This window comes from Setaria italica, chromosome VIII (assembly GCF_000263155.2).
Source record: "Setaria italica strain Yugu1 chromosome VIII, Setaria_italica_v2.0, whole genome shotgun sequence".
NCBI classification, from domain to species: domain Eukaryota; kingdom Viridiplantae; phylum Streptophyta; class Magnoliopsida; order Poales; family Poaceae; genus Setaria; species Setaria italica.
Window position 1 is genome coordinate 31,761,493 of NC_028457.1, and position 9,928 is coordinate 31,771,420.

Genomic DNA, 9,928 nt, shown 5'->3' on the forward strand with positions numbered 1-9,928 from the left:
TGGAAAAAATTAAGCATTAGAATTTGGCAGCTATGACTATAACGTATTTCTTGGTTATTATGTATTTATTTAAACAATCTCATATGAAAATTATAGTTGAAGCACTGTACCTTCCTCATGCACCACAACGACCTCATCGTGGGCCAGTCGACGTCGTCATGCTCCAAATGCAGCTCCTGGTAAGGGGACATGTCAATCCGTGGTCGCCCAATCGGGAACCACTTGTACGACCACAACTGAAGCAGCAACGGGCAGCCAAGGAATATTGGCTCCGCTGAGGCTACCTTGTAGCAGCTCGTGCAAAGACCCCTATAGGTGCCGCCAATACAGCTGAACCCCAGTTGTACTGCGGAACATCGTCGAGCAGGGCCTCCGCAATGGCCCTCGCATAAGGGAGTAGGTGCTTAGGCACCGAGTTCCCCTGCGACGTGCACAACATGATCCACCCGAACAGCCAAAGCAGGTACGCCTCCAAGTGTCGCGCTACTGTGGCGTCGTCGGTGTCGTCTCTCATGTATATGGCCTGCACCAAATAAAAATAGTTAGATGAGAAATTAACAATAGTTAGATAAAATGATTTGGACACTCAAGTAACTAAGTACTCACACTGAATTGCAACAGCCACGCCTTCGTGGGCTCGTGTGTCGAGCTGAAGGTCACGTACGGTGGAGCACCATCTTTGCGCTGAACGTCGACAAACCGGCCCAACAGCTCGTCACACAAGGTAGGTAGGAGGTCTACCATGGCAACGGCACGCCCCGCACAAAGAAGGCCAAGTAGCAGCGAGACATCCTCAAGTGTGGGGGGCCATCTCACCCACCGGGAGGTGGAACATGTGCATCTCCGGCCACCATCGGTCTAGCAGAGCTGCTAGCAGTGACATGTCGAAGTGGAACCGTGTAGACTTCTCCTCAAGCCACGCAACAGCGTTGACCATGTCCCCCTCAACTAACCTAGCTAGAGGGAGAAGGCCCACAGTGCGTAATCTGTACCATGCATAAAAGTAGTTAGTTCAAACAACGTAATGTTACAACTTACCATAACAATTTAACTCAGTACGACGTACCTCAGAATCCAACGGGCGTCGATCGGCATTGTCGAAAGCGGGTTACGTGCCCGAAACATGCCCAGCCTCGAACCCCGAACGGCTGACATGAATGACCTGTGAAGGCCGTCCAAGGTAGGGTCGAGGAACTCAGGGGTCTGGTACCCCTCTGGAACTGGCTGCGCCATACCTGCAACATGAAACAAATAAGTACGTGCTCGAAATAATAATGACTTGAAAATGTAAATGAAATAAAACAAACTGCAAATGAGATATCACATGACATTTTGGAAGGTTTGCCTGAATTACGAGTACACAAACATGTATCACAACTACTTGACAAACTGAAGATACAACGAGTTCAGAAACATACAACACATGAGTCACAACTTGAAATGATTTCACAAACTTAAAACACAAGGAGTTCAGAAACATACAACACATGAGTCACAACTTAAAATGACTTCACAAACTTAAAACACAACTAGTTCACAAACATATAGCACATGAATCACAGAAGCCCGTCATTGTTGCTACGTGCATGACGACCCCCACCACGCACTGCAGCAATTATGTCATCATTTGATGGACCAGCTTGGCTACTCGCACTTCTATATGTCGTCGCAGGGTAGTCTTGTAGGTGTGACCATCTTCATGGCACTTGGAGCAGAGGCGGACATCAGGACCAGCTTCAGATTGATCCATGTCATTTCGGATACGTCTGTTCTTGTGTCGCCCGACCCCTTGGAACATTTCTGGATTACGATCAGGAATGTAGCGCACGGCATTACCAGGATTGTTTACGAAGTCTCCTAGTAAATGATATCCATAAATCTCGTTCCTCCAAGTGTGCCATATGGTTTCCTTCAGGAAGTAGTGTGACACGAACCGACAAGGCTGAAGTCCCCCCGCCTCAATGCATGCAACAATGACATGGGTGCAAGGCCTGTGCAGCAACCTTGGCTTGTGGCAAGAGCAAACACACCCTTCATTGCTCATGATGCACTCCTGTGTGTGCTTCTTGCACCTCTGGCCCATTCGATCTTTGTCCTACAAACAACCTTGAACCGGCGTTCCACGGCTCCCACTTCATTCACACAATGCAAATGAGCCTTTTTAATCGCCTCCTCCATGTACTTTGTCATCTTGTACCCATATATTCTGTGATTGTCGCGCATTGAATTATCAGCCAACTGGTACCTTTCCTTGAAATACTTCATGGTGCGGTACAGGAAGAATTCTAAAGATACCAACAAGCGGCAATCCCCGAACACCGCGCAGGACCCAGTTGTAAACCCCAGCCAGGTTTGTAGTCATTATACCCCACCGAGCACCTCCCTCATCAAAGAGTAATGCCCACTTTTCCTTCGGCTCATGCTCAATACACCGTGAGAAGCTTTTGATGGATCTTCCCCATCTTCGCCTGATACTTGGAGCATCAAGCCCGACGTTCTCCAGAGACACAGGGTGGTCGGTCTCGCTGTCGACCGGCCTCTTGGCTAGGTCTTCGCATTGTTTCTTTGTAAGGTCGTCAAGTTTCTTCCACAGGAGGTTGAATTTCCTCTCCTAATTCTAACTGCATAGACGCTTGAACAATGTCATAAGTGTCTTGTTTTTGAATTGCTTATGAAAGTTTGCATCCATATGCCTCATGCACCACCTACTCTTCAAGTCCGGCCATATCGCCACCCTAAAATGATCCTAACTTCCATTTTGTAGGTCTTCGATTGCTTGTAGAATGTCTTTGTGCCGATCATGAATGAGACAAACCCCCTCCACGTCCTTCACAATCATGTTCTTCACCCTCTCCAGGGACCAATACCAGCTATCTCCAGACTTCTTCTCCACAAATGCGATCGCAAGCGGCAACACCTGATTGTTGCTGTCGGACCCAATAGCTGTCAATGTTGTTCCTTTATACCTTCCAGTCAGAAATGTGTCATCAATGCAAATGACTGGTCGACATCGCTGGAAAGCCTCAATGCAAGGACCCAACGCCAGGAATGACCGCTGCATGACCAATTTGCCTGGAAACTGAGCACACGGATAGGTTTCCACGCCGTAGAAGGTTCTTGGATTCCTCTGACATATGGTGTGCAACAAGACAGGGAAGTTGTCATAGATGATTCGAATGTACCCCACTTCATCCCAGCGCCTTCTGCTTTGCTCGGTAAGCTTTGTTGTAGCTAATCTTGTACTTGAATTTCTCCTCTATGGCACAAACAATGGACTTGGGCTCGAAGCTAGGATTCTGCACTATCTGAGGATACATGTATTGAGAAACAAAATCAACAGTGAGGTTGCGGTGTGTTCCTTCCAATTCAGCCAGCAAGCATTGATGCTTAACCACTCTAGTCACCTCCCAGTAATCCTTCCATTTTCCCTTATATGCGTGCACCCTGAACGGGCAATTATTTCTCACACAGCGGATATCACACACCGTAGATTACGAACTAAATCTAGGCATCTACCCGGGACATCATACTTAGAAGCCATAGATTTGAACAAACCAACCTTACGAACTAAATTTATCATAAGCATCTACCTGGGACATTATACGCGACAAGCACAAAGGTTCTCACTAAATCTAATAATTCCAACTACCCCTATAACAAATACAGTGTCAATACCTAAACAACATGTGACCCTAGCAATGCAAATAATATTCATATAAATTTAATGAACATAAATAAACAAATAAAATTTAATGTGAACTAAATACTTAAGCTAAATCCACTATACTGACTAAGCTACATTTCCCTATGTCTAAAATCCGCTAGATTTTTCTAAGTCTCAGATCCACTAAACTAACTACTGATCTATGTACTACTACATCCATCCACTACACTATCTACGCTAACTAAACTACGAGATATAAAAAAATATTTGAAATAAAACGACTACTGAAACTTCAATCCCTTCCCTCCCTCCCTTCCTCCTCCTCCTCCCCTCTCTTTTCCTCTCCCCTCCTCTCCTCCCCTCTCCTCTCCCTGCCTTCCTTCGGTCTCCCTCCCTCCCCTGCTGGCTCCTTTTGCTGGCGCGTGGGTGGGAGCGGCCGCGCGCCGCTTATATAAGGGGAGGCCCCACCGGATGAGCCAGCGGAAGGGAGTGCTTTCCGCCGTTTGAATTGGCGGAGCTCTCTTACCGCCAGATGAAACGGCAACGGTTCCTCGAAACCTGCGCAATTCGAACCCGTGGGCGGCCCGCCGGATGGGGGGCGGTAACGACCCTTACCGCCATTTCATTCTGCGATAAGCGCCTTCCGCCGTTTGGTCATACGTCCATTTTTGCAAAATTTTTTGTTCGACTATTTATTTCTGCAAAATCGTAAAAGAAATATATAAAAATATAAAAATTCTTATAGTTGAGCTTGTTTAGGGCCCATATCCAATTGGAATCTGCGAATCCAACCAAGCCTTAGTCCCCAGAAGCCCATCGAGACCGTCTTCACGCGTGCGACCCGGCGTTTCCTCTGCCGCCGGGCGCTTGCCGGCCGCCGCCGCCGCCGTCGCCGGGTCGCCTCGTCCTGGTTCCTGGTGTATCCCCTGTCCATCAGGTAACCCTTCCTCCACGTCCCGTTGCTCTCCCACCTCCTTCGGCGGCGGCAACCTAGATCCCCTCGTGCCGCCGTCAACTTTCGCCGCCGCCGGCTTCATTTAGCCTGCCCCCGATCTCTGCATCTCTCGGAAAGCTAGCGACCAGCCGAGTGGTACTGGTGCCGCCCGGTGTCCCTTGAGGCTAGGCTGGTTGACGCACCGCCACTCGCCACTTCTGTTCAAATCTCTCGAAGCATTTAAAATCAGCGGGCTACTTACATCGCCGTGGCTTCTAAGTATTTATGTTTAATTTGGTAAAAAAACATGTTCAGATTAGTGGCTCATTGGATCTATAAGGGCAGGAACAAATGCTCAATCGTAGGGAAAAAAATGGTTTCTTTGTGAAGTGTAGCGCCAAAGCTTGTGCATTTGTTCGAGCCATTTTTCCATGTCTATAATTTTCAGTTTGAGAGCACGTGTTGATGTATGGCAGGCTATATGCTGCAAAATGGCGCAACCTTCTGTCATCCTAGCAACCGCAAGTTATGATCACACAATCAGATTTTGGGAAGCCAAGAGTGGTCGCTATTACTGCACGATTCAATACCCTGACTCTGTAAGTATTGACTACTGGCATCAAGAATAGAGCTATCTAGTTTAGCAGAAATCTTACATGCTGTTTGTCTTCTGTAATATGTTGTCTGCAGCAAGTTAATCGCCTTGAGATAACCCCAGACAAGAGATTTTTAGCTGCTGCTGGCAATCCTCATATCCGCCTTTTGACGTCAACTCAAATAGCCCTCAACCGGTACGCTTACATGTTTTCAACAACAAGCGTCATCATGTTCCTTTTCCTTATTTGATGAGAATACACCTAGCAGGTAATTAGCTATGATTCGCATACTAGTAATGTGATGGCCGTGGGTATTCCATTGTGATGGCAATTGGATGCACTCTGGTTCTGAGGATGGTACTGTGAGAATCTGGGATTTACGGTGAGCTTTTAAAACCTAATGCCCTGTATATTATTTCTGAAGTTGCAAGCTACTCCCTCCATTCCAAATTATAAGTTATTCCAAGAATCTTGGAGAGTTAAAGTATATCAAGTTTGACCAAATTTATATGATAATATAATAATATTTATGATGTCAACTAAGTATCATTATGTTCTTCATCAATTATATGTTCGTAGTATACCTATTTGATGTCATAAATCTTTATAATTTTTTCTATAATTTTGGTCAAACTTGAGATGCTTTGACTCTCCAAGATTCTTGGAATGACTTATAATTTGATTGGAATGACTTATAATTTGGAATGTAGGGAGTATTTTACTTGACCTGCAGTTTGTAGTGAAAACTCGAAAAACTATTCTTAACTAGGGGACAATCTGGTGCTGATACATCTCCAGGTGCTATCATTCAAACTCGCAACACGGTCCGTTGGATTTAGTTTAAACGGACTAGATTATAAGGAAACTTAAAAGGGCACACATTTGAACATTTTTAAAATAGCCACCTTACAAAGAGATAATTCATCTGCAAAGAATCCCAACACACCAATATTATCAAAATCTGATTATCTGAGCCCTCCAAATCTCATCTCTCTCTCTCTCTCTCTCTTGAGTGCATAATATAAATATAAATATTCGTCTGGCTACCATCCACATTCTAGAAGCCCCACTTTATCTATTAATTAACCTTTTTGATGTATATAGATTTTAGACTATAATCAATCCCATATTTTGGAAAACACAGTCATCAGTAACTTTTTAGCTGCCGCGCAGCAAATCGGGCCGTCTCTTGCGGGCTGTCTGGGCCCCGGGCGAAAGGTTGGGCTTCCAGGCTGAGGAAGATAAATACGGCCCATCCTACATCATGCATGCATTAGAGTGCTGAGAATCGTTTTACAAGTTACAACTACAACTAGTTTGTCTCACAGTCACTCTTTTTTTTTCCTGATCTTACTCATTAGAAAAAAACATTTAAACATTAGAGTGCTGAGGAAGATAAATACGGCCCATCCTACATCATGCATGCATTAGAGTGCTGAGAATCATTTTACAAGTTACAACTACAACTAGTTTGTGTCAGTCACTCTTTTGTTTATTTTTTTTTTGCTGATCTTACTCATTAGAAAAAAAAACATTTAAACAAGATTCTGGGTATACAGGACTTTGGCCAAGGACCCAAGGTAATCGTCAACCGGACCAAGATCCTGTGTTGCGGGTTTATGGCAGGAGATTCAAATGATTAGTAGATCCTTTACTTATGTAATCTCCTCTTTTGTTAAGCTTGAGGCAAACTTGTTAGCACGCTGTTGTGCTTAAAAGTCCTCACCGGGGAGTCGCGTGTGTACCTGGGTTAACGAGATCCGGACTGAGTTGTGGAATTAGCTACCAAGGATTCACTTTGTAGGAACAATGCTTGTAATCTTCTGCCTAGTTTAGGCCATAATCAACACGCAACTGTCGCCTGAGACAAAGGGCAACGTTCCCCGCAAAAGAAAAAAAAGAGGTCTTTAGCTTCATCTTGGTGATGATTATACCACCTCCGTATCAAAATATTTGTCGTTGTTGACTTTTGGTCACGACGCTCGACTATTCATCTTATTAAAAATATTATATGTGTCATTTATTTTATTTGTGGCTTACTCTTATTTTAAGCATGACTTATCTTTTTTACATTTGCAATAAATTTTTGAATAAAATGAACGGTCAAACGTTGCATGAAAAAGTCAACAACGACAAATATTTCGATACGATGGTTGTCAATATCTCAATTATGCCATCCGATCTTGAAACTTCACAATCAGAATCGGTGCGCTTGGTTGCGTATTTTTCATGATGATCCTGCCGATTGCGATCCTACCTAAACACCTTCCATTCAACTTAAAATCTAGGACTTTGAGACAAGACGACTCATACACACAGCTTCGGACCAACGTGTGGTAATAGTAGTAGCCCTGCTCATCGGTTTGAAAAAAAACCGACTGCCGGACCGTACCCGGTCCGGATGGAACCGTCATCCTGGTGCCTGACATGGTTTGGGTTCGGACCGCTCTGAACCCGGACAAAATAAGGAGAAAATTGTCGGTTTGCGGGTTCTACCCGGAAAACCCGGCGGCGGCGGCGGCGGCGGTGGCGAAGCGGCCGCGTGACGGCATGGCTCGAGGCTTGAGATGGAGTGGGGCGCAGGCGGCCGAAGCATCACGAGAGTAGTGGCGGAGGTTTCCTGTCTCGCTAGGTGGACGAGGACTCACCCTAGCGTCTCGCAACGGATCTCGACGCTAACATCTGAAGCTTTCAAGGTTCTCTCTCAGCTCTCGATCCGACTGAACTGAACAAGCAGGTCACCTCCTATGTCTTAATCTTTCTCTGGGCTCGATTCTATCTTGCTCTTATTTGCTCCTTGTTTCGTGGGTTGTCTGTAGCCTTGAACGGTAGTTGAACTCGAGTTGAAATGTTCAGATCGGGATTAGGATAGTTTGCAAAGACCAAAGAAGGTACAGTTCTACGGGCATTGCCTACAATCCGTTGGATCGATTCGTTCTTGTGGTAGTTTCTTGTCATGTAGGAATCACAAATGATTAATTCGTCCTTGGGGTAACTTCCATAGTAGATTGGCTACGATCCGTTTCATGATGGATCTTTCTATGCATGTACTTGTTCCAACTCAATAGTGCTTCCTACCGAATCAGTTTGTGCAAATTTTTTCAAATGTTGGTGTTACATCCAGCTTCAACAAAAGTAGCATCCCTGGTGCTTTGAATGTCTTGGCTTAGTGCAGAGTTTAGACAGGATAACTAGTATATCAGATTCGACAGCAAATCGAACCTGAGCCTGATAATTAGCATATCAGATTCATGCATTACATCATAAATTTGCTGCAGTTGGATTAGACAGTACTGATAATTATCATGCACATCTGATTAGTCAGGCTCCATCTTATCCATCAAATGATTCTCTACGTCAGATTTTATTGGATGCTGATGTGGAAATTGAAGAGCAATCTTTGAAAGCACCTGCTGCAGTTAACTCAATAACTAGGCTATACTGGATGGTGAAGCATTTATCAGGCAGTGTCTATATTTGGCCTCTTTTATCTGCAATTTTTATTCTGTGCCTGCTGATGCTGATTGCTGAAAGTTGAAATTGTTGACTGATTTACAAAAAAAGGGAGAAATTGTTCATTGCATAGAAATTGTGTAGACATGCATCTCTCCCAATGAACTAGTAAGTGCTACATGACTCATTTTCAAAGAACAATCCTGCAAATGCAATTTTAATTTTGATATGAGATTATTTTCCTGTGTTACCTGTTAAGAGGGAACATTCTCTTACATGTACCAGTTTCGTTGCGCTAACCCAGTAGATGAAGGTTAGACTGTTTGTCAGTATTTTATTGTTCTGTGTCTTTCCTTTTGTCATCATCTTTAATAGTTTAGAGTAATTATGCTATCTAAATTTCTTTTCCCTGTTTTCCTCAGATTTGACTGACTTGGAAGCATAATATTTTCATTCAAGTATGTCAAAAATTCATGGTGTTGCCAAACCAAAGGCTGCAACATCTGGCTTGGTCTATCAGTTTGACGTTTTCTTGGATCTCATTTTAATGTTAATCACGAGCTGCTCGGCCAATTCATTTCTTTTTTGCTTTTTGTTTATTCATGATAGTGTATAGCTGCAGTTGTAAAGCAGCTGCCCTAGTCTTCCTGCACAGACATATGTATTTTAGAGAATTTCTACAAAAAATGTACCATTTTAGGCAATGAATTCTAGATGTTTTTGGAGAGCTCAAAGCCATGTTCATAATTTGGAATTTCTTCATAAATTATATTTGTCAAAAACACCTGGTATATTACATAGCTTCAATTTTGTACGTTCCTTGTGTGTAGCCAACAGTACGCGCTTGATTAATTCGGCACGTGTAGAGTTAGCAGTACCAGCATTGTATCATTGTGTGGTCATTCCACATCTCCAGAACTAAACCAACATAAACCCGTTCAAACCAGCCAGCCCAACCCGTACTAGCGGTACTTTCCACCGGCTAGCAACCCGTACAAAACCAGCTCCACCCGGACCAGCAAGAACCAGCCCCACCTGGACCGGCAAGCTCCCTCTTGGTTTGGTTCGGAAACAAACCAGAAACCTGCAAACCGGAACCGGACCATGAACTGCGGTTTGCGACACGAACCGGACCGTGAACAGGGTGCGGTTAGCTGTCGCAAAAGGTGATAATTAATGATTGCAATGGGCTAGCAGCAATCAGATTGCAATGGGCTGCATGTCATGTCAGCCCAATTAATGATTTATTTAGTGCACCTTTATTAAACTTTTAAGGCTCGG

The 9,928-nt window shown here is 44.2% G+C and overlaps 1 long non-coding RNA gene across 2 annotated transcripts; it reads left to right on the top strand.

Moving 5' to 3' along the window:
- Positions 1–4,441: 4,441 nt before the first annotated feature.
- LOC101784140 lies at positions 4,442–9,396 on the top strand. Of its 2 annotated transcripts, none has more exons than XR_002678727.1 (6): positions 4,442–4,601; positions 5,075–5,197; positions 5,289–5,389; positions 5,463–5,576; positions 6,754–7,931; positions 9,070–9,396. It is a non-coding gene; the product is annotated as an uncharacterized LOC101784140 (long non-coding RNA). The 2 variants fall into 2 exon arrangements; XR_002678728.1 differs by having other exon boundaries at positions 6,754–7,890.
- The last annotated feature ends 532 nt before the right edge of the window (positions 9,397–9,928 follow it).